At 37.7% G+C, this 19,622-nt stretch overlaps 1 protein-coding gene and 1 pseudogene across 7 annotated transcripts in view; one reads left to right on the top strand and one right to left on the bottom strand.

The window, feature by feature from the left end:
• Positions 1–19,622, top strand: part of NUMB (NUMB endocytic adaptor protein) — a 181,391-nt gene that overhangs the window by 40,644 nt on the left and 121,125 nt on the right. The gene's annotated exons all lie outside the window — the stretch shown is intronic.
• LOC116633141 lies at positions 13,244–14,151 on the bottom strand (annotated as a pseudogene).

Genomic DNA, 19,622 nt, shown 5'->3' with positions numbered 1-19,622 from the left:
TCTTGTGACAATAGAGGTAATATCAGAAGTTTGCCCTTAACTGTGAATAATCAGAATTGACTGAGTTTGTGAAACAATATATTTTAGTTCAAAGGTATAATAATTGGGAAAGCTGTTTTAATTTTTTTTCATTTAAAAACATGATGTTTTCCAGTAGACATAGATTGGGAATAATGAGTAGTGTAAAATATTATGTCTTAAATAACAACTACAACAAATACATGTGTATATATACAAACATATATAAAGCCTGTAAGCATTAACTTGCCTTTTTTTGTTTTAAGCATTTTTACAGCCCACTTTTGCTTTTAAGAAGTCTGGAGTAGGTAAATTGCTGATAACATCTTTTACAGGTTTATCTTGCCTTCATTCTGCAAGGCCTGTGCCTGAGGGGATAAAAATCCCTTGAATGAGTGAAATACTGCTTTCTGACTGAAGCTAAAACAAACAACAATAAAAACTTCTGAAAACACCCTATAGAAATTGCAAATATGCTGGTGTTTACTCTGTGGCACTCAATTCATGGAAGGAGGTAAATGATAAGGTTCTCTTGTGAAGATGAATGACTATTGGGGCGCCTGGGTGGCTCAGTCAGTTGGTCACCTGCCTTTGACTTGGGTCATGATCTCGGGGTCCTGGGATCGAGCCCCACATTGGGCTCCCTGCTCACTCAGCCGGGAGTCTGCTTCTCCCTTTCCTTCTGTCCCCCCCACTCATGCTTGCTTGCTCTCTCTCTCTCAAATCTTTAAAAAGATGAATGACTATGTAAATATTTTTTTAAAATACAAAAAAGATTTTTGAATAATTGTGGAAGGCAGAAATTATATTTCTTTGGGGTTAGTGGTTATCCTACTTATTCTGATTTCTAAAATTATAATGACTCTCAGTTGAAAAATGGCATTCAGTTCATGCTTACACAGATTTTTGGCAAAATAGAAGTTGTGTGACTTTCTTCTCTTGAATTCCCCACCCCCATTATTAAAAAATATAACACCTTTTATGTTTGAAATGTTTAACAAAAGTGTTAAAATTTATGGTAAGAAAGTGATTGGCATAACATAAAATTTACCATATTAACTATTTTTTAGTGTACAGTTCAGTAATATTAATAAGTATATTCACATTGTTGAACAACCAATCTCCAGAACTTTTCATCTTGTAAAACTGAAACTCTATACCTGTTAAACAACCACTCCCTTATTCTCCCGTCCTTCTAACCCCTGGCAGCCAGGATTCTGTTTCTGTCTATGAATTTGACAACTGTAGGCACCTCATATAAATGGAATCATACAGAATTATTTTTTGTGACTGGCTTATTTCACTGAGTGTGATGTCCTCGAGGACATTTGATGTAGTACATGTCAGAATTTCCTTTTTTTTTTTTTTGTAGAGAGAGAAGGAAAGAGGGGGGCAGAGGGAGAGGGAGAGAGAGAATCTTAAGCAGGTTGCACACCCAGCATGAAGCCTGAGATCATGACCTGAGCTGAAATCAAGAATCGGACACCTAGCCGACTGAGCCACCTAGGCATCCCAGCATTGTTCCTTTTTATTATTGAATATTTCATTGTATAGTTATACCAAATTTTATTTATTTACTTTTTAAAGATTTTATTTTTAAGTAATCTCTACACTCAGTGTGGGGCTTGAACTTACAACCTGAGATCAAGAGTCATCTACTCTACTGACTGAGCCAGCCAGGTGCCCCTTGGTATACCAATTTTAAAAATTAATTCATCAGTTGATGGGTATTTGGATTGTTTCTACTTTTTGGCTGTTATTATATTATCTCATCATTTTTTTCAAAAATTTATTTATTTTAGAGAGAGAGTACGAGCTGGAGGGTAAAGGGAGAGGGAGAGAGAATCTCAAGCAGACTCTCTGCAGAGCATGGAGTCCTTATGCAAGGGCTTGATCTCACAACCCTGAGATCATGACCTGAGCCGAAACCAAGAGTTAGATGCTTAACAGATTATACCACCCAGGTGCCACTATCTCATCATTAAACAGTTTCTCCTTTGTATATTTAATATATACACATGTTCAATATAATATGTCTAATGTAATATAAATATACATATATTGAGGGATATACTCAAATTTTTTTAGTAATAGGTATGGGATCAAAAAAATTTGGAGGTTACTATTCTAGTCCAGAATAGTCAGAAAACAGAAAACAACTAGAATTATCCTGTTACAGGTCTGATTATACCACTTATAATTATATTCTATTACCTATGAAAACAGGTAAATTTCTTAATGTGATGTTTAAGGAGCTGTACCTTAATGGACCCATACTTCCTGTCTGTTTTCTAGCTACATTTCAGTCTTGTAGCTCAGTGCTACCTTTTAGATTATTCTCACCAAATTCCTTGTAGTTACTTTAATACATGATGTTCTGCCTTTGAGCTTTTGCCAGCTCTTCCCATTGCCTAGAATGCTGTTTCCTGCCCACGTTGCCTTTTTAGGTATACTATGATATATCATTTAAGCTCCAGCTAAATCAGTTCTCCGAAGTGCTCCCTGGCTTATCCAAGTCAATTTAATTGCTTCATTTTCTGCGATAACTCTGTATCTGGTATGTATCTTTATTATAGCAGCTCTCAAACTAAATTGCAGTTATTTATTAGTGTGTCTGCATCCTTTCCTAGACTGCTACCTCCTTAAGGACAAAGAAGGGGCCTTACTCATCCAGTACTTGTATAAGTGAATGAGTAGTAGCCTTGTGGGTGAGGAACTTGCATGACCTTGAGAGTGATGCCTTCTGGATGGAGGTCTACCCATTATCTCAGTTTTCAATTTTTTTGTTATATTAGTTACTTTAGGTCCATACCTACACAGGTTGAGGGTGAGCTCAGGAGTTCATAACAACTTTATGGAATCACTTCCCTGAGGACATAGAGAAGAGGAAAAAAAAAAAAAAGGAGTTTGGTCTGCCTGCTTGAAGGCAAGGGTTCCCCTCGGAATTTTCACCCCTGGAGGCTTTCTGTTTTCAGATGCTCTTGCTGCTGCTGCTGTATCCAGCACAGAAGACCTTGGGGGACTGGAACATGAGAGGATGGGGAGAAAGAGAGAATAAATTTCCAAGGGATTCACCCCTCTTTTTCTGAGCTTTATTTTTATTAAAGACTATTTATTTGACAGAGAGAGAGAGTGAGAGAGAGCATGCACAAGCAAGGAGAGCGGCAGGCAGAGGGAGAGTGGGAAGCAGGCTCCTTGCTCAGCAGGGAGCCCGATGTGGGCTCCATCCCAGGACCCTGGGATCATGACCTGAGCCAGAGGCAGATGCTTAACCGACTGAGCCACCCAGGCGCCCCATCTTTTTCTGAGCTTAGAAGTTCCCTTTCCTAGCTTTGAGCCAGGGCTAGAGGGCTTCTCCTGTATTTCTTTCCACCTGCGCCATAGTGCTCACTTAGGAGTTTTGGATTGTGTTGTGTTTAGGCTGGGAAATGCTAGAGGGAAAAAATGGTAAACTCACAGCAGGTTCAGTGATACTTTGAATTCTGGTGCTCTTCCCAGATCCACCTGTAATAATTTTCAGGGTCTTCCCGTAGCTGTTCATGCATTCCATCCAGGGCTTTTTTTTTTTTTTTTAAGATTTTATTTATTTGACAGAGCACAAGCAGAGGGAGAGAGAGGGAGAAGCAGGCTCCCTGCTGAGCAAGGAGCCGGATGTGGGACTCAATCCCAGGACCCTGGGATCATGACCTGGGCTGAAGGCAGCCGCTTAACCGACTGAGCCACCCAGGCGTCCCTCCATCCAGGTTTTATAGTGTAGTTCATTGAGAGAGAAATGGAGGTGTTTGTTTAGTCTGTTACAAAATGGGAAGTCTTCCCAACACTTTTGTTTTAACATTTTATTTTGATACAATTTTAGATTCATAGGAAGTTGTAAAAAGAAGAGAGAGGTCCAGTGTGACTTTTACCCAGTTTTCCCCAGTGGTTATATTTTACATAGTTTAGCATAATACTCAAGCCAGGAAACTAACATTAACACCAACTTTTATTACGAACATTTCAAATATACAAGAATGTTGAAAGAATAGTACACTGACCATCTGTATATCTCCAACTGATAATTCAGTAACTTACATGTTTTGCCATACTTGCTTCATATGTATATATTCTAATATGTGTGTATTCTCTTATCTGTGAACCACTTGAAAGAACATTGCAGGCATGAGCATACTTCACCCCTAAGTACTTAGTTTATCTTCTAAAAAAAAAAAAAAAGACATTATACTTTAATAAACATTTAAATAAAAGCAAATTATTTTTCTATATAATTCTAATACCATTATCATACCTAAGAATACTAGCAATATGAACTTGAGGGGGACAGTAGTCTTAATGTTCCAGGGCTTTCATTTTGAAGTTGGCTCAGTCGTTAAGCGTCTGCCTTCGGCTCAGGTCATGATCCCAGGGTCCTGAGATCGAGCCCCGCATCGGGCTCCCTGCTCCGCGGGAAGCCTGCTTCTCCCTCTCCCACTCCCCATGCTTATGTTCCCTCTCTCGCTCTCTCTCTCTCTGTCAAATAAATAAATAAAATCTTTAAAAAAAAAAAAAAAGAAGTTGACTCCTGAAGGCTTAAGTTACTGTTTGAGAAGATGGCCCTCCTGATAATGCACTCTGGTGATAGTTTTGAGTGTTTGAGCTCCTATCATGTGTGCAATTCAGAGCCCAGGGAGCTTCCTGATTCTGTATTCTTGTTTTCTGTCACTCTCCCCGCAGCTCAGACTTCCTAAAGCTGTCTGAGCAGATACTCAGAATAGTCCTTATCAAGAGATTATAATTTTGTCAGACTGATTTAGGACTAGCATGTAATTTTGGTTTTAGTCATTAGTCAGGAAGTTACAGTTACAGTTGCAGTAGTTTTTGATAATGGTGATGTATAAGGATTGTATCCAACTGTAAAGTAATTGAAAACCTGGCTACAAGGCTTAAACAAAGAAAGGTCTGTTTTTCTTACGTAAGTCTGGAAGTATTGGCAGTTGCTCATGTTGCTTCAGTGGCTCAACAATGTTGGGGCCCATATCTTTGTGATTTGCTTGGCCTTCATGGTCCTGAGATAGCTACAACTCCAGCCTTCCAACCACATTTAAGGAGGAAGGCAAAAGGTCCAGACCAAGCAAAAGCTTTCCTATTAGTGTTTCTAGCAGGTTACTTCTAATGTTTCCTGGACCAAAATTGGGTCCTATGGTCACTTCTAACTGTAAGTAGCCTTTTGGCCTCTATAGTGAGATGCAAGGAGGAAGAAAGGATTTGGGAATGGCTTTTTGGGCAGCCAGTTAACAGCATCTGTCACAGTTATATGATTGCATTCGTTTTATTTCAGAAATTCATCTGACATCAGTGTGATATTCAGCACATAGGTGCTTTACAGTTACATAGCAACATCTTACTGGGTACTGTAGGAAACAAAAGGAATTTTAAATTTAGTTGTGAAAGTGAGCTTTTTGGTTATGCAAGGTAAACTTTAGCTTGAATTTTGGGACCTTGGGCAGGTTTAATATGGAAGCGTCTGTTTTCTCATATGTGAAATGGCGTTAATAATACCTGACTTTTAGGGTAATTGTGAAGTGGGAAGGAGATAATTTATGTAAAGTACTTAATATAGTGCCTGCTGCATTGGTGGTGTGACAAGGAGATATTATTATAATTGGTGGGTAGACGTTGTGCTAGAGTAGAAGAGCATGGACTTCATAGTCAACAGACTTGATTTGATTCCTAGTTCCACTACACAATAAATGTATGGTCTTAGGCAAATCATGTAATCTCTTTGAGATAGTTTATTAACCTGCAGTGTTTACCTCTCAGGATTGTTCGAAGCATTAAAGATTATATATGTACAATGTGGCACCATGTAAGCTCTCAGTAAAAAGCATCTGTTCCTGCTATTTTTAGTTATGATTTCTGTAATTTGGGATCCATATAATAGGTAGGGAGTCAGTCATTGAATTTACTTTAGAAATTTATTTGAGGTTTACTTTATTTGTAGTAAAAGGGATATTGTTGATTAGTAGTGAAAATTTTTCATCTGTTCCAAAAAATCAGCTGCAGAAACCGGACAGTGTTTCTGTGGAAAACAAGACTTTTTTTTTTTTTTAATGAAGAGTTTTGTTTTTAAGTAATCTGTACACCTAATGTAGGGCTTGAACTTACAACCCCGAGATCAAGAGTCACATGCTCCACTGAATGAGCCAGCCAGGCACCCCAACAAAAAGACTTTTAAATTTAGTTGTGAAGGTGAGCTTTTGGTTATGTAAGATAAAACTTGGCTTAAATTTTGGGACTTTGGCATAATGGTATTGTGTTGTGAATCTTACTTATTCTTTTTTGCTCAACACTATCTTAAGATTTAAACTTGTTTGTTTATTTATTTAGTAGGCTCCACTCCCAGTGTGGAGCCCAATGCAGGGCTTGAACTCACAACCCTGAGATCAAGACCTGGGCCGAAATCAAGACCTGGGCCGAGATCAAGAGTGGGACACTTAAACAGCTGAGCCACCCATGTGCCCCAAGATTTAAACATATTTAAAACCTAGTGGATAACTACTGCCTGTTGTATAATATTCCATTGTATATGGATTTCCACATTTTATTTACTTGTTTCTTTAATGGATCTTTAGGTGTGGCTTGGAAACTGCTAACACAGATAATATTATTATGCATTTCCTTATACATATTCCCTATTGAATTATGCAATGGTTTCCCTGTGGTATATACTGAGGAAAGGAATTACTGATATGGTCCATACACATACTTAATTTCACTTAATATTGCCATATTGTTTTCTAGAATGGTTGCCCAGTTTATGCTCCTACCAGTAGTGTATTAGGGTTCCTGTTTCCTTAAATCCTCACCAGCATTTGGTCTTATCCATTTGTTTAGTCTTGTCAGTCTGATGGGTATAAAGCAGCGTTTTGTTTTTCTTTTCTTTTCCTTTCTTTATTTTAGAGAGAGAGAGAGCACGAATGGGGGGAGGAGAGACTGAGGGAGAGGGGGAGAGAGGATCCCAAGCAGACTTCGTGTTGAGCACGGAGCCTGGCGCAGGGCTTGATCCCAGGACCCTGAGATCACAACCTGAGCTGAAATCAAGATTCAGATGCTTAACCGACTGAGCCACCCAGGCGCCCCAATTCGTGTTTTGTTTTAATTTACATTTCTGTGATTGAGAGTGAAATTTGTCATCTATTTATTGATACCATTTGGGTTTTCCCTGCATATTGACTAAAAATACTACCCAAATAAAACATATTTGTTGTAGATATTTTTAAAATTTGTCTCTTTTCTTTTTTTCTTGTAGTTTTACTTTGTGTTGTAGATTTTTTTAAAAATTCAGATCATCTGTAATATCCTAATCTAGAGATAATGGCTATTAACATTGGCTGTATCTTTCTGGTCTTTAAATATTCATAGACCTACAAATTCGTACACACACAAATATATATATTTTTGTTAATAGGATCACATACCTGTGTATGCTATTTTTTGTAATGTACACTTTTCGTTTCACAATGATTTATGACCATTTTTCTGTATTGTGGAAATGTATCTACATTACCATGTAATGGGTGCATATTATTTCATTTTATGGCTTTAAGTTATTTAATCTTATATTGTGGGACATATATGCTATTTTTGTTTTTGTTTTTTTTTCTCATTAACAATGCTTTGGTGAACTGTTAATCAAGCCTAAGCCTACATTTTGATGAGGCAAGGCTAGAGGGATTATGCTTTTGCTCCCTTTGTGAAACTGGATTTATAATAACAAGTTGAGGCTGTCTCAGTTTATTTTCCGCTTGGATTCTAGGGCAGCTATTAATGCTTCATTTTATAAAGACAACATCTAGCCCTCCATGTTCCATGGCTAGAGTTTAAAGACTCCCAGTTAGGCTTTATTCTTTCTCTCTCTCTTTTCTTACTTTGTCAAGGCCTGGTTAACAAAGGATGATGGAAGAGTGGATAGACCTGTATTTAAATAGCCTTGTCTCTTCTGATAGAAGGGCTGCTAAATTTCAACTATAAAGAACTCATCTAAAGTGATAACTTCATTTTATTTTTTAAAATGTTAATAGCTTTGGGCACCTGGGTGGCTCAGTTGGTTAAGCGACTGCCTTCGGCTCAGGTCATGATCCTAGGGTCCTGGGATCGAGTCCCACATCGGGCTGCCCCTGCTCTGTGGGGAGCCTGCTTCTCCCTCTGCCTCTGCCTGCCACTCCCCCTGTTTGTGCTCTCTCTCTCTCTCTGTCAAATAAATAAATAAAATCTAAAAAATAAATAAAATGTGAATAGCTTTTTATTATAAAAGTAAAAATGTTTGTTGTAAAACTGTTGAGAAAACATAGAAAACCATAAAGAAAATAAAATTCCTGTAGTCCTACTCAAAGATAACTATTACAATTATACCTTAATCGTTTTAGGTGTTTTTCTAGATGGTGTGTGTGCACTGGCTCACCAGAACCAGTAATTAAAGAATTATGCAAGCCCAAATCATTGGTAACTTGATGTTAGCAATGGTGGGAGTAGTTACACCATGGAAATGGGCAAATGATATAATCAGGGCTTCCTTCTCTCTGCCTAATTCTATCCAGAGCCAGTTTTTCAGCACAGCACTGCATTTATACATTATATCAATAAATACAGATCTACTTCATTTTTAATGGCTTCATAGAACCCTATTATATAGATCAGTCGTTCTTAGTGTGGTCTTTGGAGCAACAGTATCAGTGTTACCTGGAAAACCTTTATGCAGATTCTTGGTCTCTACCCAGACCTACAGAACTAGAAACTCTTCTGTTGGGGCCCAGCAGTCTATGGTCCTACAAGCTCTGTAGGTGATTCTGATGTATGCCAAAGCTTGAGAACCAGCGGTATAGATATACCATAAATTATCAGACTGGTCTGATGATTTCTGTGTGATACATTCCTAGATATATGTTCATTTAAATGTGTTTAGATGGATATTGCCAAGTTGTATTCAAAAAAGGCTGTACTAGTTTCCATTCCCACATGAAGTCTACAGTTTCATTTTAGGTTCTAGTTCCATGTAGAGAAAAACAGCTATGTTAAATATCTTCTTTTCTAGCTGCATCTATATCCATTTATCCATGCTAGAACTCATTTCACTGGCATTGTCTTCGACAATAAAGTATTTTAATGTTGTTTCTGCTTTTGAGAAGAGGACAGTTGAGACATAAAAAAAAACAAACAATAACAAACAAAAAAACCCAAAACCACTATGCCGTGCTTGCAGAAGACATCTAGCATCTTGTGTGGTTCTACCTTTAATCCCCCTGTGAATGATTAACCCATGCTTCTTACCTTTGGCATGTTACACTGTTCTGAAACCCCACTTTAAAATATGTTAAGATCTCCTTGCTGAGAAAGTTGCTACTGATGTTGCTAAGCTATTAGAAGGGGCAAAAGATCCCAATAAGAATTTGTGACTCTTCTTGGCTTATACAGATAATAAGTGGTAAATATTTTAAAGATTTTTGTTAGGCTAGGAGCCAGAATTTATAAGTATTGGTGAAAAGAAGGCTAATTTAAGCAGCTTTGCCATATTTCATTGGCTGATTATTGGCACTCCTGTTTTTTCATTTTGAACTTTTATTGAAGAACAGTTGCAAACACTAAAACTGGCGCTTATCCCAACCTTCATCCTTAAGGGACTTTTTTTCCCCCTAGAATGAATGCTTTGGACTCAGAACTTAATTTTATGATGGCATTAATAGGGTCTGCCAAATTGCCAGGATTCCAGATTATACAACCTCAGGAATAATTTGATTACTTAACAATTTAATGTCTTAATTTAAGTAAATTAACTTAAATAATTTTTTTTGAAGTGATGTCTCCAAAGTTTATGTTCTTGACCTGAACAGTTAGTTCTCAGAGATTTTGCTCTGAAGGAAAGATGAACATTGGAGTTGAAATGATAGCCCCCAGTTCTTTGTTGTTTCATCTTACCTTCCAGTATAGTGTGGTAGTTTGGATAGCTACTTAGCCTTGGTCAGGTCACCTGATTTCTTTGTGCCTCAGTTTTCTTATCTGTAAAATTGAGCTACTGATACCCCTCTCACAGATTATTATCAGGATTAAATGTAATATGATACGTAATGTGCACAGACAGCATAATTCTCATAGGTACCTAGTAATTGATAGATGCCTTTCAATTTCTCTTCTTAAGTATTCCTTTTTTTTTTTTAAAGATTTATTTATTTATTTGAGAGAGAGGGCAAGCAGGGGGAGGGCAGAGGGAAAGAATCTCAAGCAGACTCCCTGCTGAGTGAGGGGCTCGATTTTAGGACCCTGAGATCATTACCTGAGCCAAAAACAAGAGTCGGATGCTCAACAGCTGAGGCACTCAGGTCCCGAATATAAGTATTCCTCATAGCTCTCTCCTTGATATTTCTTCTCCTTCTATCAGTAGTTCTTAACCCTTTTTTGAGTCTTGTCCTCCTTTCAGAATTTAATATAAGCCATGACCCCTCTTACCAGAAAAATGCACCTGTCTGTTAAACTTTAACTGCACTTTGGGAACTTTATAGGTCACCCCTCCCCCCAACCCTGCCAAAGCTCATCTATAAAACAGGTTGAGGATCTTTGCAGAACAGCTCCTTGGCAGACTCTCCAGTTTCCTGGCTTCAGTTGTCTTCTCAGTGTAGATGGCTTCTAAGTATGGTTGTTTGTCTTGTGAACTTCTACCTGCTGGACATATTTATCATGGTATCTTTATGTAATAGAGACTTAATAAGTGAATGGAGGAATAAATCATACATTTTAATTGTTGATATAGGCCAAATAAATTATGACACTGTGTGGCTAGAGTTAGAGATCTTACTGTAAATTATAGCTAATAAAGTTAAGTGAGCTTAGGTATTGATTTAGGCACAATGGTCTCATTTCCTGTGGTACCCATTGAAATTTAAGTGTAAACCTGTGGAAAGGGTTTTGGTCACAAATTCTAGTGAGAAAATGAGTTTCCAAGAAACCCATCAAATATGGTAGCTTCTTTCAGACTATAAGGTTAGGGGCACCTGGGTGTAGCTCAGTCGGTTGAGCGTCTGACTCTTGATTTCTGCTCAGGTCGTGATCTTGGGGTCCTGGGATCAAGCTCCGCATTATACTCTGTGCTCTGCATGGAGTCAACTTAGGATTCTCTCTCAAATAAATAACAAGTCTTAAAAAAAAGAAAACAACTATTTGTTTAGAGCTAAAATGTAAACTCATCTGAAAATTTGCTATTTCACTTTCAAGTAGTGTCATGAACAACTGTGTGTTATTAGAACTTTGTGCCTTCATCTCTTCCATCCCTTCTCCTCCCCACAGTTTTAGTTAGTGCTCTAATAGTTATAGGGGACAGAAACCCAGTTTAAAGGGGAAAAAGTGTTATTGGTCCAAGTAATTGAATAATTTAGTCGGGTCTGATTTAGTAGAGATTTAGGGGCTTAAATTACTGTCAGCGGCTCTCACTTTTATCCCTTATTTCTCAGCTCTATTTTTCTTTATCTCTTTTCCTTCTGAGACAGGTAGCTTTCTTTATGTAGTCAAGGAAGAAGGCTGCAAGCAGCTCTAGTTTATATTAGTTTTATAACCGCAGTCCTAGAGAAATAGAGGTACCATAGTGTCAGAAAAAATTCCTGGGAAAGACTTCGGACTTGATTGCTGAATTACCTGTGTAAATGATCCTCAAAGTGTGGTGCCTGGGCCAGTATCATCAGCACCATCTGGGAGATATTAGAAATGTAAATTCTGAGGCCTCTCCCCAAATCTACTGAGTCTGAAACCTTGGGGGTAGGGCCCAGCATTCTGTGCCTTAACAAGCCTTCTTGGTGATTCTGATGTATGCTAAAGCTTGAGAACCACTGATCTATATTATCAGTATTCACAGCTGTCTGAAATAGAGAAGAAGACCCTTTACCTTTGGAATAATTAGTGGTTTTATTACGTTCCCTAACAAGTACAGCTGGAAACAATTTTTTAAAATTTAAATTTCTGCAAGATTATGGTCTGTACAATTCATTCAGCTGAAATTTTCTCTTTAAGTAGATGAGTTTCTCTAAATTTTTTTTTTTTTTAAGATTTTATTTATTTGAGAGAGCGCATGTGAGCACAAGTGGGGGGAGGGGCAGAGGGAGAGGGAGAAGCAGACCCTGCGCTGAGCAGGGAGTGCGACGCGGGGCTTGATCCCAGGACCCTGAGATCATGACCTGAGCTGAAGTCAGACACCCAGACGCCCTTCTAATTTTTTTATGATACACTGTCATCAGAAAAAAAGCAAAGTAGCATTATTTGCATGCTGTCTATATACCAGGCAGGTCAAATATGTTTATACAGAGGTCTTTAATCCCTCACACAATGATATAAAATAGGTCATGGTTCCCATTGTTTCTAAAAAGAAAACTGAGGCTGAGAGAGGCTTGTCTAAGGAGGACTAAGGTTGTGTATCTAATAAGCGGAAAAGTAGAGTTTGAATGTAGATACTCAACAAGCATTTTATAGAGGGTCTACTGTGTGCTGGGACCTGTTATAAGTATCAGGAGTACAAAACTGCTTAAGACCTAGTCTTTGTCCTCAAGGAACTTAGTCTCATAAAGAAGACAGACAGTACAGGGTAATGGCTCCAATAACAAAGATATTGAAAGAGTGATTTGGGAAACAGTGGAAGGAGCTTCCAGCTTGGCTTGGATTGGGGAAGACTTCAGAAAAGGATATGATCTTTGATGTTTGAGTAGATATCATTTAAAAAATTCCTTTGATAAACAAAAATCTCATTCTACTTTCATGTTTAATGAAATTTCAAAAATAAATTACTTCTAAAAGCAAATCAAAGCAATGATAACTTTAGAATGTTTTTTCAAACCACAGTTGCCCTTTATCCCAATATTCTAATGTGTTCTTGAAAGAGGGGCTTGTTTTAGCACTTCAGAGTTTTCTTTCTTTTCTTTTTTTTTTAAAGATTTTATTTATTTGTCAGAGAGAGAGAGCACAAACAGGGGGAGCGGAGGCAGATGTAGAAGTAGGCTCCCCACTGAGCAAGGAGCCCATTGCAGGACTCGATCCCAGGACCCTGGGATCCTGACCTGAGCTGAAGGCAGACGCTCGACCGACTGAGCCACCCAGGCGTCCCAGCACTTCATAATTTTCAAAGCTACATTGTATGCCATGGGAGATGTGCCATAATTTATTCAACCAGTCCCCCCTCCCCACTTTTTTTTTTTAACATTTAAGCTTATAATTTTTATGGTTATAAATGGTGCTACAGTGAATGTTTTTTACATTCATCTTTGTATACTTGTATTATGCCCTTAGTATAATTCCGAGAAGTAGAATTGGTGGACCAAATATTTGTATTATGGATTTATATTCCTCTTCTTGTCATCTGTCATTGTTATTTGCCCTTTTTTGTTTGTTTTTAAAATACCTTCACATGTTATGCCTTTATAACATGAGTTATGTTTTAGGGGTTTTGATACATTTGGTTTTCATTTTTGTTGATAAGTAGATAAAACAGTTAATTTCTGGTCATTTTTGGCATGTAAGCCTATAAATAAGGTGATACATGTAAGCAGTGTGTCTCTGTTAATATAGTTTAAGATAGTATACTGAAGAGGAAAGAATGCCAGTAGAAATCAGGAGATAGACATTATGGTGCCATCTTAAACAGTGATTATTTAATCATATGATTTTTTAAATTTTTTTTGACTATTATAAAAGTTTATTTAACAAAAAAGTTCAATATGAAAATGCACACAACCTGATTTTTATATTGTAGTAAAACAGGTACTAAGGAGGGGACATGTGGAAGCAGTTGATTTCTTCTGATGAACACACCCATTGTTTATACTCGCTCCAAGGCTTCTAACATGATGATAGTATTTCCTTGTATTACCACCATTCCAAAATGTTCTGTTGCCCACTAGTTGCCATCTCCACGCATTCATCTATCACAAGATTCATAAACGGATCGAACCCCCGCAATATTCCTTGGACATATCTGCCACCATTTAATTTCAATGACAATTTCTTGTCCATAAATTTTTTCAACTCGAGAGGGTGAGCTTTGCTCATGGTGTCTACTCCGCGAGCTCAAAGATGCCTCCCGATTTTTTAAAGTTGTAAAAAAATTTTTTTAAAGATTTTATTTATTTATTTGAGAGAGAGAGAGCAGGAGTGGTGGGGAGGGGCAAAGGAAGGGGGAGAAGCAGACTCCCCACTGAGCAGGGAGCCTGATGCGGGACTCAATCCCAGGAACCTGGGATCATGACCTGAGCTGAAGGCAGACGTTTAACTGAGCCACCCAGGCGCCCCAATCATATGATTTTAAAGTTATTTTGGTCATGTATGTATTTTCCTACCTAAGATATAGGAATAGTATTGGCTTTAAGTTTTTCCCTACCTTATAAAATAAGAGAAGATATGGGGGCGCCTGGGTGGCTTAGTCATTGGGCGTCTGCCTTCGGCTCAGTCGTGATCCTAGGGTCCTGAGATCGGGCCCCACATCGGCCTCCCTGCTCTGCGGGAAGCCTGCTTCTCCCTCTCCCACTCCCCCTGCTTGTGTTCCCTCTCTCGCTGTGTCTCTCTCAGTCAAATAAAAAAAAAAAAAAAAGATATGTATAAAATGATGTATAAAATGGAAGCCAGAGACATTATGTGACATATTTAAAGTCATATAGTTTTGAAAATGGCAGTGGGGTTTTTAGCACAGGTCTTCTTACTTCCAGTCCAGTATTCTCTCATCTATATTACAGCCCTATCAGAGATATGGTTGAGCAAAAGAGCAAAAGAACTGTAGAACAAAAAGTGTGTATGCTATATCAAACCAGCTTTTGCCATGATACCATAGTCTTTAAAAAAAACAAAAACATGCCTTTGAATTCCATTTTCTGTCCCAAACAAGTTAATGAGAGAGATTCAGATGGAATTTAAATGAACAAAAGAATATATTCTGAGATGGAAAAATTACTGATAATAAAGAGAAAATTATAGAAGTAATTCTATAGAGCTGGAAGAACTGTGTCTTCCTAGGTGATACTGGGATATGGGAAGATACAGACAGAAATGGAGATATTAGAAAATAAGAATATTGTGGGGCTCCTGGGTGGCTCAGTCGTTAAGCGTCTGCCTTCGGCTCGGGTCATGATCCCAGAGTCCTGGGATTGAGCCCCGCGTCGGGCTCTCTGCTCAGCGGAAAGCCTGCTTCTCCCTCTCCCACTCCCCCTGCTTGTGTTCCCTCTCTCGCTGTGTCTCTCTCTGTCAAATAAATAAAATCTTTAAAAAAAAAAAAAAAAAGAAAAGAATATTGTTAGTTCAGTGGCTTTTTGTCTCCAAGCAAGCTTTTTTTCATCCTTAGGTAGAGAGATTTAAGGTGATAATTGGTCTCAAGGATGGAGCTGACTTTGGACACACATATACACACCCCCCCCCCCCCCCGTAGATTGTGAACATCAACATTTTATAGCAATATGAATGTTGGTCATAATGCATTATTTTTTCATGTAATTTATTCCTAGTGAGCTTAAGTGTACTCTATAGTCACATCAGTTAGTGATCTGGCCTGCAAGATTTACATTTTCTTCTTCAAGATTTATCAAAATTCTTGGAATTTTCTGGGAAAAAACATCCAGTAGATATAATTGTTTCAGCCTTTCTTTAATTTGAAGCACTGTTCTTCATAGGGGATATTAATCTTGCCCCTGAAAGAATTTTTGATCTAATATGAAATAAACTGGTTAAATATGTACCTGTCAGGTTTCTTTTTTATTTGATTTACAAATGATGAAAAATATAAAACTGAGTTTTCAGACCCACAACAGAGAGACGATACTAATTTTTAAAAGAAGTAACAATGGGTGCCTGGGTGGCTCAGTCGGTTAAGCATCTGCCTCCAGCTCAGGACGGGTTCCCAGGGTTCTGGGATTGAGCCCCACATCAGGCTCCCTGCTCAGCAGAGAGACTGCTTCTCCTTCTCCCTCTGGCCTTCCCTCTGCTTGCATGTGCTCGCGCATGCGCTCTCTCTGTCTCATAAATAAAACCTTAAAAAAAAATTTAAAAAGTAACAATAAATTCTGTATAAATCACTTGTTCTAATAAACTTCTACCAAATTTGCTTTCTGCTGTAATACAATCATTAAAAGTCTCATTTCTGACTTAAAAAAATTTTTCTCACAAGGAAATTATATATTATAAGGGAGAGGTTTTCCAGAATTTTAGTTTTAATGGTAAGGTTGCTTCTATTAGAATTCTTAAAGCATCTGATAGATTGGGTGTCCTTTATTACCTTTTCTTTGATTTATAATCTCACTGATTAGAATTGGGCTGAGTACATATTAAGAGTCTCAAAAAAATCTTTGTGGGTTGTGAGGGCCTTTAAAATCTTTAGACTTCCTAACATAGAAAAAAGTTTGAATTCGAATTTTCTTTCTGTTTTGTTTTCTGTCGGAATTTCCTGGTGGTATTCAGTTAGGACTCAGGGATTTTCTTCTAGAGATCAGGCAGCCTGTTCTTTCCTTAGGAGTTATTCAGAATCTTTTTTTCCTTTGTGGTATGCGCTTACTAGGCAGAGTAGCCATGGTATTCTAGTAAGAAAACCTATTGCCAAAACACCCACTACAGCAGAAAACTGACCTACTTAATGCTGACAAGTTGAAAAAAAAATCTATGGAATTGTACCAGCATTAGATAACTTCTCCCTTCTCTTGTGGTGGATGGCGGCATGGGGGTAGAGAAGAGGATAGGAAAGGATAGTGAACTGCAGGGAAGTAAGTAATGTGGTAAGTGAATATTTAGTTACCTGAAATTATTTGATTAAAAGCTATTCCTCTGGTACAATTTGGAAGCCTCTAAAATGCAGCAGTTCTTAAATTACTTTAAACTTTAAAAAAAAAAAAAAAAGGCAGGGGCACCTGAGTGGCTCAGTTGGTTAAGCGTCTGCCTTTGGCTCAGGTCATGATCCCAGGGTCCTGGGATCAAGCCCCATGTTGGGCTTCCTGCTCGGTGGGGAGTCTGCTTCTCCCTCTCCCTCTGCTCCTCCCCCCTGCTTATACTTTCCCCTCTCTATCTCTCAGATAAATAAATGAAATCTTAAATTTTTTTTTCAGTTTATTGTTTTATCAGTATAGTACATTTTGGAGTTTATAGATACTGAAACAAAAAAAGAATGTTTGGAATTTTTATTTGTAGCAAGCGACTATGGGCCTTAACTTTATCAAACTCTTTTTTTCCACTGTTACCCAATCTAATTTTCATTACTCTCAGTATCACTAGCATCTAAATTTTAGAGCTGTGTTGTCCAATATGGAAGCCACTAGCGTATGTGGCTACTTAAATTTAAATTAATTAAAACTGAATTAAATAAAAACACTAATTCTTCTCTCAAACTAGCCAGATTTCAAGTGCTTACTAGCCAAATATGGCTAGTAACTACCATATTGGGTAGCACAGATACAGAACATTTTCATCATTGAAGAAAGTTCTGTTGGATAGGATTGTTCTAAAGGCTGCCTCATCTGTCATGCTTTCAGGGTTTCCCAACCTTGGCACTGTTGACATTTTGGACCAGATAATTTTTTGTTTTGGAGGCCTTGTAGGATGTTTTGCAGCATCCTTGGCCTCTAGTCACTAGATGCCAGTAACATTCACCCAGTTTTGGCAACCAAAAATGTCTCCTGATACTGCCAAAAGTCCCCTGGGGAGCAAAATCAACCTTGTTTGAGAACCACTGATCTACTTACATATATTAGTTCTGTATTCAGCTAGATTTTGCTTCACAAAAAGCTTAGTGGCTTAAATAAATAATTTAATGGCGCATGACTCTGGATTATTAGTTTGACTTGGGCTGTATTGATCTCTGTTGTCTGTTGGTGGTTTGGCTGGGGTCAGATAGCCTCACATATGTTTGCTTTTGGCCAGGGTAGGGTTGGGAAGTTTGTTCTCCATATGGCCTTTCTAGGAGGCAGATTCATTCAATTGTTGGCTTAAAGTTCTAAGAGTACAAGAGAGGACAAATTCCAGCGTGCAAGCACTTTCCCAGTCTCTGCTGTATTACATTTTCTAACACCCATTGGCCGAAGCAAGTCACATGGCCAAGTCCATATTCAAGAGGTAAAGAAATAGATTCCAGCTCTCAATAGGAAGAGTAGTAAAGTCATGTTATAAAAGAGTGTGCAAAAGGAATGAAGGAATTGTGGGTATTTTTGCAAAAAGTTTACTGCTATTATTTTCTGGACAACACAAGGCCCTTATTGCCCTTTCATTACATTTATCCTTTTCTTGTTTGTTTTGCTTTTATCACTTCTCGGCCTTTTGGCTAAGATACAGTGTTTGTTTTTGCTTTGTTTTTGTTTTATTGTTTTAAATACTTAATTATTAATTTTACTCACATATTTGCTCTTTTGAGTATTCTTGATTCTTTACCATGCTTCCATCTGAGGTTATTTCCTTTCTTCATAGATAATTCCTTTCTTTTAGGAGTGTGAGTCTACTGTTAGTGAATGTTCTGTTTTTATCTGAAAGAATTTTTTATTTAGTCTTAATTTTTGAAGGTTTTTTTCTATTTTTTTTTTAAAGATTTTATTTATTTATTTGACAGAGAGATAAAGAGCACAAGTAGGCAGAGCAGCAGGCAGAGGGAGAGGGAGAAACAGGCTCTCCACTGAGCAGGGAGCCCGACACAGGGCTTAATTCCAGGACCCTGGGATCATGACCTGAGCCGAGGGCAGACGCTTAACCCTGAGCCACCCAGGTGCCCCAAGGATTTTTTTTTTCCTCAACAGTGAGAAATTTTAATTCTTCCCACTTTTTCATTAAATTCTTTTTTTTTTTTTTTAAGATTTTATTTATTTATTAGAGAGAGAGAGCACAGAGGAAGAGGGAGAAGCAGACCCAGGACCCTGAGATCATGACCTGAGCCAAAGGCAGACGCCTAACCAACTGAGCCACCTAGGCACCCCTCTCATTAAACTCTTATTTTCATTCTCCTTTCCTCAGAGAATTTTATCCTAATGTAATATTTTTATGCTTAAACATATTTTTAAAAATTCCAGTATAATTAATATACAGTGTTATATTCATTTCAGTTGTACAATATAGTGATTCAACAGTCTATGCATTACTCAGTGCTTATCACAATAAGAGTACTCTTAATCCCCTTCATGTATTTCACCCATCTTCCCTTCTGGTAACCATCCATTTGTTTCTCTGTAGTTAAGAGTCTGGTTTTTTGTTTGTCTCTTTTCTTCTTTGTTGGTTTCTGTTGTTTCTTAAATTCCAAATATGAGTGAAATCATATGGTATTTGTTATTCTCTGACTGACTTATCTGTCTTAGCATTATAACCTGATGATGGGTGATGTTAAGAACCTTGTCATATGTTTGTTGGCCATCTTATGTCTTTTGAGAAATGTCTGTTCATGTCTTCTGCACATTTTTAAATTGGATTATATTTTGGATGTTGAGTTATATAAGTTATTTATATATTTTGGATACTAATCCTTTATCAGGTACATCATTTGCAAATATCTTTGATTCAGTAGGTTGTCCTTTAAAGTTTTGTTGATTCTTTTGCTGTGTAGAAGTTTTTATTTTGATGTAGTCCCAATAGTTTATTTAAAAAAATTTTTTTTA

The sequence above is a fragment of the Phoca vitulina genome, unplaced genomic scaffold, assembly GCF_004348235.1.
Source record: "Phoca vitulina isolate PV1807 unplaced genomic scaffold, GSC_HSeal_1.0 scaffold7, whole genome shotgun sequence".
In the NCBI taxonomy this organism is placed as follows: Eukaryota; Metazoa; Chordata; class Mammalia; order Carnivora; family Phocidae; genus Phoca; species Phoca vitulina.
The sequence above is the reverse complement of the archived record's forward strand: the minus strand, read 5'-3'. Positions and strand labels throughout refer to the sequence as shown.